Here is a 9,985-nt window from a genome sequence, read left to right as displayed (position 1 = left end):
TTTTATTCCTAGATTCCAAAGCCAGAAGGGAACTACTGTGATCATCTAGCATGACCTCTTGTATACCATAAGCTGTAGAACTTCCCCTTAATAATACTGTTTAGATGATTAAATAATTTTGTATTGGAACTATTTTAAGGCAGACAATCCAATCCCCACACACAGAAAGCTGCTCTTGTTTATAGGCAGCAACAATAACAGACAAATATAAAATGAAAAGTGGGGTCATCAGGTCATGGAATAATGGAAACTGGGCAAAGCTCAAAGGCTTTGCAGGGCCAAAGTGAGAGGGTTTTGTGTCATATTAGTCTATTGACATTTTTCTAAGCCAAACAATGGCGCTGCAGGGATGATCTCATAGGGCAGCCCTCATTGATGTGCTCTCCTGCAGGATGCCCACCCCCTACATATGTCCTCAGGTGACTAGCCCAAGCTGTCACCTGTGCTGTGGCCACACTACTATTTTTAGTGTGCCAGCCTGAGCAGAGTTAGCACACGTATCTCTGCCTGAGCTGGGAATCACATCTCCCATCCCAGCGGCTGGATAGATGTACCCTTAGATGTAGGGCAGTACTTTAGATATTATTAGAATCTTTTCATGAGAGCTTCTTTGCGTCCTGTTGTTCCATTGGTATACAACTAGAACTCCCCTTTTATTTCAATGGGGGCCTATTTTTGTACAGAGGTAGCCATGTATAGCCATATCATTAGCTACAGTCCTTATAAAATACAAGATATCTATGCTCACATATCAGGGCAGTACCTATATTAAAGTGCACAAAGGTCTCATCCTTTGATATTTTTATTCCATGGAATATATTATACTAACCCTTATTAAACCAATTTTAAAATATTTTCCATGAAAATTCAACACTAGTTATAAACATCCTAACAATGTCAATAGGGAAATTTCAACTACTATTTATTATAATATAGTTTAAGACAGTTAATGACAGTTTTATAATTGAGTTATGCAGGCATTGTTTCTGATCTTATGTCTGTTTTATAGCCATGTAATTCCACTTACTTCAAAGGAGTGCATTTGTGTGAGACCACATCAGCCCTACATGTCAAATGATGATAGCCTTGTAAATGTAATGCAAGAATTGGTTTGGGGCAAAACTTAGGAGGAAATTCCAGGAGACTATGGTGACAGTTTTCATACCTCTGATTTTGCTGTAGCTTATAGAACATAAAGCCTGATTCTCCTTTAATTGACAGTGGTATAAATTTGGAGCGAGTTCAGTGAGTCACTGGCGGTGCCTGGGTATAAATGAGACGAGAATCAGGACAATAATTTCTATCATGAATGGCATGTTTATAGTCTTTCCAATTTTCTATTAAAAATGAATACTATTTTCCTCTTCTTCCTTCTTTCCCCAAGCACCATCACTACCAATTAATGTTTCTCAGTAGACATAATTAAAGTAGTGCTATCCAATTATTTTCTATCAAAGATCTGAGAAAATACCAACAAGGTATGTACTGTTTTCAATAAGACAGCTCGCATTGCAAGAATGAAAACAAATTTACAGCAAAAAAATTAAAACATTTACATTCTAACATCTCCAGATTTTATTAGGTGTTCTCTATACAGTCATCTGGTATGTTTAAAGAATGAGCAACCATATAAAAGGAAATATGGTCATAACTGATTGAAGTAATAAAATCCTGAAACTAAGTAACATCTCATAATTCATTACACAGCATATATTAGATTTCATTACATCAGTATATGACTTAGTAGTAAATTCTCCTGATGGTCATAAACTTCTCAGGTGTTGTCATCTGAAAAATTAAATAAATAATAATAATAAAAAAAACCAAAGCTAGGATATTTCTAGTAGTGCCTTGTAAGGTTATGGTATAGACCCACCTAGTGTCAGGGTGAAGAACTGGTATGTAACAGGACGCAGCAATGTTAAGCATTCACATTTGTATAGTTGGGTTTTTGTTTTTGTTTTGTTTTTTGGATGTTCATGTTTAATATTAGGATTAAATAGTTCTACAAATTAAAGATGATGATGGTAGGCAGATAGCATCAGATATCCAGAGCTATAAATTATTAATTGATGTATTCCTGATAATTAATCTACTCTTTGTGATTTCTGCATTTTAAAATATCTGCTGCAGCTTGAACTTTTGTTCAGCTCGTACATTTCTGAAGTTTAAAGAGACCTTGGAATGCCATGATAATCACAGACTGGTGTCAGTAGGTCCTGAGTTCCAGTCCTAGTTCAGCCACTAACTTGCTGCTTGGATTTAAGCAAGTCACTTCATCTCTCTCATCTCAGTTTCCCCTGCTCTGAAATAAGCATCTTACCCACCTACCGCTTAATTGGTTGATCTTGGGACATTGTTTTGAATGTGTATAGTGTTAAATGCTGAGTATTAAGTTTTGATGTCTAATTAAGGAACTAATGAACTTCAATGCTTTATTGACCTCACCTTTTTGAAGTCTGCTCATTAAAGCTGTAGCATGCTATTTATATTTCACTACATATTTGCTTTCTCATTCAATGTTTTCATTTACTCTGAAATTTGTTTCTTTATTGGTGCCCTATGCAAGACTGATTACTCCCTTTCACCTACTAACCCATCCAACTCAGCAATCCAAACCATCTAATTTTTTTCTTCCAGCATGGCCCCTCTTTCAGTGCTCAGTCATACACAGCAGGTGTCTTCACGTTCAACATACACATAACAATCCTTTGCAGGAACCTCTAACAAGTTATCACCACAGAGAGTAGAAAAGCTTCTGGGGCATTCATGGGAGGTGAAGACACCTGTTGTACAGGACTGAACAGAAACAGGGACACCATTTCGGGGATGGGGAATTGGGTAAGAACAATCTCCCATCAGAGAATCAGTGCTGAGGTATTGATTGCTGCAGAGTCATTACAGTAAAGCCAGTGAGAGGTAGAGTAGCCAAATAGCCTATTTAGTCCTTCACTGACTGGATTTATACCCCAGGGCATTAATTGTTTTGTAGGTTTAACTGGTGAATCTTATTTGATTTTCCCCAAAGACTTTATAGATTAATTTCCCTTAAAGTGTGATTCCCTTCTCCCATTTAACAGCATATCATTACATTGCGGCACCAAGTGACAGCTGTTACATGTCTAAGGGTATGGAGATTCAAAGGCAGATTCTGATCTCAATTAGCTGTGTGTAATTTTGTTTCTTTTGTTGTTTGAGGGATTATCCATCAGATTTCTTATATGCATTTTTAGTGCTTTAGAGGTAATGTTCAACAAAAACCCATTGGATAATTTATTGATGGCAATGTGATAGGGCCAGCCCCCCGTAGCACCCTCCTGCTGCAGGCTGCTGCACGACAGGTGCAGCTACCTCACTTGCCTTCCTTCAGACTCTCCAGAAATAGTCCAAAGTATCTTCCCAAGTATAATTATAGCCCAGTGGGATTCACTTATTACAAGAGTCCTGTGCACAAATGTTATAACAAAAGTCCCACAGCTACAGTCCAGAATTCCACCAGCATAGTCCAAACAGAGCATGCAACATATAGCCCCAGCCCTCCAGCACTGTCCTTGTACAAGGACAGTTCTCTAGCTCCCCAGCTGGGAGAGCCAGCAGGCATCTCCCTCTGCTGCTCTCAGCCCTCTCGAGTCTTGGCTCTCTAGCTCAGGAAGATCAGCAAGCTAGCTCCTCCCTTGGCTTCCTAGCTCTCAGCCCTTTGCAGTCTCCCAGCTCTCACTTTGACTCAGGAAGGTCAGCTGGCCAACCAGCCCCTCTGCTGGCTTCCTGATACGTGTCTCACTTTCCAGGGAGAACTACAGAGCGTTTTCTGTCCTCTGACACATTCCCCAGATTTCTCCTCATGTTTCCTAATTCTCACCAGAACTCCTCCCTGCCTGGGTCTCTCCCTGACCTTTTATAGCCCTCAGGTGCTGCCCCACCCTCTTAATTGGCCAAAGTGGGAGCACCTGCTCTGGCACAGAACCTGCTTCATTTATTAGGGGCTAACACTCCGAGACAGGCTTTGTTACTACCCTGCAAGCTTTTAAGCTGTTGGATAGAGGACATTGTAATGCTTTTCCTTTTCAACTAAACTCTGAGAGATTTAGTGACATAATGGGACATTTTAAAATAGAAAAAGGCCATAGTTGCTGAGTCTGTTGGAGGTGTCCAGCAGCAGAAGGTCCATGGTGGGGGGAGCAGCCAAACAAACAACATAAACCCATAAGACACACTGATCCAAACTCCTGTAGGCAGAAAACAGTCACAACCTCCCCTCCTTCTAGGAAACACGTTGGACTCCAGAACCACTACAAAATTCAGCTGCGCAGTAGGGTTAGGCCATGCAAGGACTGTGCAATCAGTGAGAGGAGGGCTCCGGGGAGGCCAGACTAATCCAACACTGCTCTCCACTCTTAAAAATCCAGAGGAAGGATGGCAGCACCTGACCTCTGTTGGGCAGAATGCAGAGAAAAGAATGGAGGGAAAATAGACACCACCTTGTGCTAGGTGAGATGAATATGGGCCATTGTGTGTATAAATGGCAAAATACATGTTAAACATTTACCTTAATTTAGGCACAAACAATGACAAAGGGAAAAGTAGCTGCCACAAGATCATTGGTCTTCTGAATTAAACACTATTTTATCCTAAAATCACAAATGCAAGAGATTCATGTGGGGAGGGGGAACCCTCCCAACATCTATGGTTCTGGATGCAGCCTCATGCTCTGATTTGTCTGTTGTTACAAATCAGCATCCCTGGATAGAGGTGACAGCATCAGTAAATCTCTAATATATATTCCCTGCCTCTCCCCCAGTAGCTGCTCAGCTTTTTCAGGGACCAGACCAGTTTTGCACCAGCCATCAGACGATCTAGCTATGATGAATGTGACACATTTTGAGGCAAGCACACTGCATATTCTCAGTTCAACAGGTACTCTAGCTTCTGAACCTGGCCTTGCCAGAGTAAGAGTCACAAAATTAGGGCCTGGTTCTTTACCAATGAAATCAAGGAATTTTCCCCCTACAGCTGGCTCCCAAGGGTGATGCTTGCTGCTAACTCAAGCCCAAGTTCAGTAACTTTCCAGGATCTTCAGGCTTTTCATTAACTGAAGAAAACCAGCCACATTCAGCATAGAAACTTCACATCTGTCTGAGGATTGAGTTCCATTATAGAACTTTAAAAAAAAAAAAAAAAAAAGCTGCCACCAAAACTGGAGGTTCTGCCAACAGAAGAACTCTAAAGTGCTCTGAAGAGACCCGAGTTTGGGATGCTGAACAGCAAAGAGCTTATGCCTTGTTTTTGGACTGCAAGCACTGAGCTCATAGTTTGCAACAGGAGTGGAGAGCTTTTACTACCTCCCAGGACTGGGCCCACTCTAAGTGAAAAAAATTTTATTAAGGGCCTCATTTGAGAGGCTTTAGGAGGGCTGTGCGCTATTTGAGATTGGGGGAGGAAAGGAGGTGAAGATTTCTGTCTACCATTATGATATTGGGCCCAAGGCTCAGCTATGCAGAGTTTGCTCTAGCTTTGCATTACTCAAGGATTGCCTAGGGGAATCCTTGGCTGCCTTTTTTTTTTTTTTTTTTTTTTTAATATATTAAAGCTTTCAAGTAATTTTAGTCCAGATGTAGCAGGGTTTAGATCTTGTTGAAAGCAGCTACAGCCATTGATTGTACATAATCTTCAAAGGTTGTTATTCTCTCTTCCAACACATCTGTACCAACTTTATCATCTTCAACTACATACTGAATTTGAAGCTTCTTGATACCATAGCCAACTGGAACCAGCTTGGAAGATCCCCAGACTAAGCCATCTGCCTGAATGCTTTGGCTCCACCAATTTCGCCACATCTGTCTCCTCAGCCCAGGGTTTCACCTCCAGTAAGATGGATGATTTGGCAATAAAAGAGTTGGGTTTTTGGACTTTGAGAGAAGAACGTCTTGCTCAATATGAATCTAGTCTCTGATTCATCACTTTCCTCCTCTTCAGATATAAAGAGATCCATATCATCATCTTTGCTATCTGTGGTTGCACCTGTGGAGTCTTAACATCAGCAGGACCACATTTTCCCAAAGCCTTCTTTACTCCTGGCAAACTTGCCTTTTGCTTTTCGTATGACTTCATGTGGTTGTACCAGCGGAGAGCGTGGAACGAGTCAGCAGGAGGCGGCGTAGACACTGCTTCAAAAACGGCAATGTCAGCCTGAGAGGGCACATACCCCTCGATGTAGCTCGTCAGCCAGGAAGTAGTTGAGGAGTTGGAGGCCGGCAGCGGATTCGAGGTCCCCGAAGCCCACGATGATGGCGGCAGTGCAGCACAGACAAACCGACCCTTGCAAGGCAAAGGATTCAGCCCATGATCTCGCTCTAGAGTGCCTGAAGCTTGAGTAATGGAACCTGTAGGACAGCCGAAACCAATACCCATCTAGAGAGAAAATACTTTAAGTAGGAATATATTTATCACATTAATATTTAGTGCAGGTTTAGATTTTGTTGGGCATAAGGAAACTTGAATATAGCTTGATTTGAGCGCAAGGTTAAACTATAAACAAGGTGTAACAGGCTGTGTGCTGGATGGTGTTTTTGGGCTAGTTGAGAAAAGCAGAAACACCCTGAACTGATAAGCTTGAAGTACAGATAGGGTAAGGATGTAAGTGATTGGTCCTTACACTAGCTATACAATGTCCAAACCAATTATATTCAAATATAAATATTAGTAGCTAGGAAAGATGTATATAAACTATGTAGCGTGAAACATGACGTGGAATTGTGATGGTATTACCCAGTATCTACTGCCCCATGTCAGGGCCTGGGCCCTGTGGGCATAGAGCTGTTACATACATAACAAGGTAACATGAATGATGAGTGGGCATCAAATTCAGTTTTTGGATCCCAGAGAATTAGCCAAAGTGTTTTCCCAGAACTTGACAAGGTGTTCTGTATAAACCACACCGAAAAGGTCTCAAAGGGAATCCCAACATTCAGCAGCTCCATTAGGACAACCATGGATATTTTATCAAAATTCCTTGGGGGTTTATATCGGTTTTAGTTTTCATTAGGGTGGAAGTTGGATTTAAAACAAACATTTGTTTCTAGTTACAGAGCAGTTTAAAATAATCCATTTTTTCTGGCTTTGCTGTTTCAAAATTTAGTTAAAGAAATTAATACAAGGACTTCAAGTGACAGGCAAGATGACTTAAGAGGAGTGTGAAAATTGACTTCAAGTCAAATACCACTAAACTGCAGAACAGCATTAACTTAGACCATCTTAAATCGATACAATTTAATTGAAAGAAAAGGAGAAACAAAAACCAACCACCTGTGAACACTTTGATTTAAGTTACTTGCCCAGGATTTCATAGCAACTCTGTAGCACAGGTAGGGATAGAATCCAATTTGCCAGGCTATTCAACTGCCTTAACCACAGGATCAGCCTCTCTCTTCCTGTAATCCCCTGCCTCGTTCACTACACACCTTCCAACTTCTACAATGAATGAGGCAAAGGTCCTGCAGACAGCAGCCTCATCATTACACAACCATGATTCATCTCCAGAGCTCCGAGCCTGAGCACTAGGATCTTGTGGAAAAATGGTATTTGATCATGCAATTGAATTTTGTGTAATACACACAAGGGGGCTGGACTAAGGTTTCAGGGCAGCCATAAAACTGACTTTCTAACTTTGAATGCTTGATTTTGCAACCTTAGTATTCTAATTTTTTTTTAAAATGTAATTTCCTAATTTTAAAAAACTGAAAAACCCCAAGTGTCCTCCTGTAGAGCCATATTGATCTCTATCTTGGATCATCAGCAGCACAGACCTCTACACTCGAACTAACAGAGTAACTGGTAGCATTAGTAGGCTGTTTTCCTCTATGTGAACTACACATTAGAGGGCAAGAAACAACAGATTACTACTGGATTTCTCAGTTATTTGCTAACTGCAGAGGAATAGACAAAAATCCTGGGTTCGATTCCAGGTTTTGGAGAAGAGTGTCTTTAATGGCTAAAGACCCTTCTGCTTCTAGGCTCCCACTGTCAGTTCCCCACCCCTCTTCAGCACCTGCTCTGTATCCTGCCTCCAACCCCATGCTCCCAGCAGCTCATAACTTGGCCAAATTTACACAAATTTTTATGGAGACAACACAAGGCACATGACTAGAAGAATTTTAAACATGGGTAGAATGCATTTTTTCCTTGAACGTCACAGACAGCTGAACCATTTTAGGCTGAAGTATTTTGGAAAGTTTCAGCTGAGGCAGACACACACACAATGGAAAATTTCAGCCCAATGGATTAGTTTAACAAAGTAATAAGCAACTGAAAAACAGGTTTATAATGGAAAGTCAACCTTAGCAATAAACAGTACAACCACCTCTGCTTAAATTTGGTTTCCTCCCTGCCACTCCCCCAGCACAGAACCTTAAATGCTATTTGACAAGGAAATTGAATTTATATTTTTCTTTATTGTTTTAAGGCAGTTCAAAAGGCTTAAGTTTTTTTATAATACAAGTGTAGATTTTGTGAATGCTGCAGACATTTATTTAAAAAGTCAGTGATTTCAAGTGTCCGTTTTTAGGATCCAGTTTTCAGAGCATGGGTGGCTCAGCTCTTTAGAAAGAGTCAGGCCACTTTAAGGTATCTCACTTTGAGCACTCCGTCACCAGTCACTTATGAAAACCTTAGCCTCCAATACTTTATGGACCAGTGGTAGGATTAAGATATTGCACTACCAAAGTCTAATCATTTAATTGAAAAGTTTTTAATTTAGACTACTTGTTTAGACACCTATTTAAACTTCTACCTACAAACACTTAAGAATTTTTAAAAATAAGATTAGACTGTCAGAGCACCAATCCCACTTCTGAAACTCCCAGGAAAATGAGACTACACATTGCTGATACTTCAATGGTTTAAAAAAGTCTGATAAGCTTTCAGGCCTTTTTAGAGTTTATAAAAAGGCATGTCCATCTTTCATTTGCAGGTCTAACAGCAAAACTGTTTTAGTCAATACATTTTACTGTGACTTCAGGGAAGCAAGAAAATAACTGGATCCTTTGTTGAAAGAATTTGTAAGGGACTGTGGCAGATGGAATTGTGAAAGCAACTTTTTCAAACTGCTAGTCTGAGATGGTCACCATCCATCTGCAAACTGTGTCGACCACTTATTTCAAAAATAGATGTGCTCTTACATAATGCTTTTCATCCATAGAGCTCAAAGCGCTTTACAAAAAAAAAAAAAAGTGTATGATCCCTATTTTACAGATGGGGAAACTGAGGCACTGAGGTAATGTGACTTGCTGGAGGTCACACAACAGGCCAGATGCAGAGCTAGGAAAAGCACTTAAGACTCCCATGTCCCATCCCAGTGCTCTAGTCAATAGGCCAAACTAATCCTACCATCAGAAGACTTGGCTTGCTCCAAGTTTTCATAGTTAAATTTGTTTTTACAGCGTAATATGTAATCCTCTTAGCTTTGCCCTGCCTCTTTTTATCTTTCTGCAGATCACAAACATGTGCTATTTCTTAAAGTCTGCACATCTTGCTACTATCCGGGCAAGACTTGTGCATTTCAACAGAATTGCATATGCACAGAGTTTTGAGGCAGGCTTTGGAAAAAAAAAAATATGCAGGAAAGCATATGGTCCACAGTCAGGTTTTAATTTTAAAACACCCACATTTGAGCTCCATCTCCTTTTTGAAGATGCTGTGGCCTCACAAGAAAGCTGTTCCTTTCTCTGTGCTTAAACTGTCCGTATATTAAACATATAGACATTTGTACTTGAGATCAGCAGCTTGCACAAAGGCTTACTTTGGGCAAAGGGAGGAAGGACATATGCCATTTTTTAAAATTAATTTCTAGAAAGGGTATTAGAGTAAGTCACTATAACCCAGTAACACTGTAAAATTTCAAGAATTTAGAATTAACCACCTATTGTTACCACGGCTATTCTAAAGTGTTGTTCAGCATTTAGTACATGAAGGGAGTGACTAAGACATTAAT

The 9,985-nt window shown here is 40.3% G+C and overlaps 1 pseudogene; it reads right to left on the bottom strand.

Annotated features, from left to right (window-relative positions):
• Window positions 1-2,288: 2,288 nt before the first annotated feature.
• Window positions 2,289-6,977, bottom strand: LOC119850437 (annotated as a pseudogene).
• Window positions 6,978-9,985: the final 3,008 nt, after the last annotated feature.

This window comes from Dermochelys coriacea, chromosome 2 (assembly GCF_009764565.3).
Source record: "Dermochelys coriacea isolate rDerCor1 chromosome 2, rDerCor1.pri.v4, whole genome shotgun sequence".
In the NCBI taxonomy this organism is placed as follows: domain Eukaryota; kingdom Metazoa; phylum Chordata; order Testudines; family Dermochelyidae; genus Dermochelys; species Dermochelys coriacea.
This window is presented reverse-complemented; position numbering and strand designations above follow the sequence as displayed.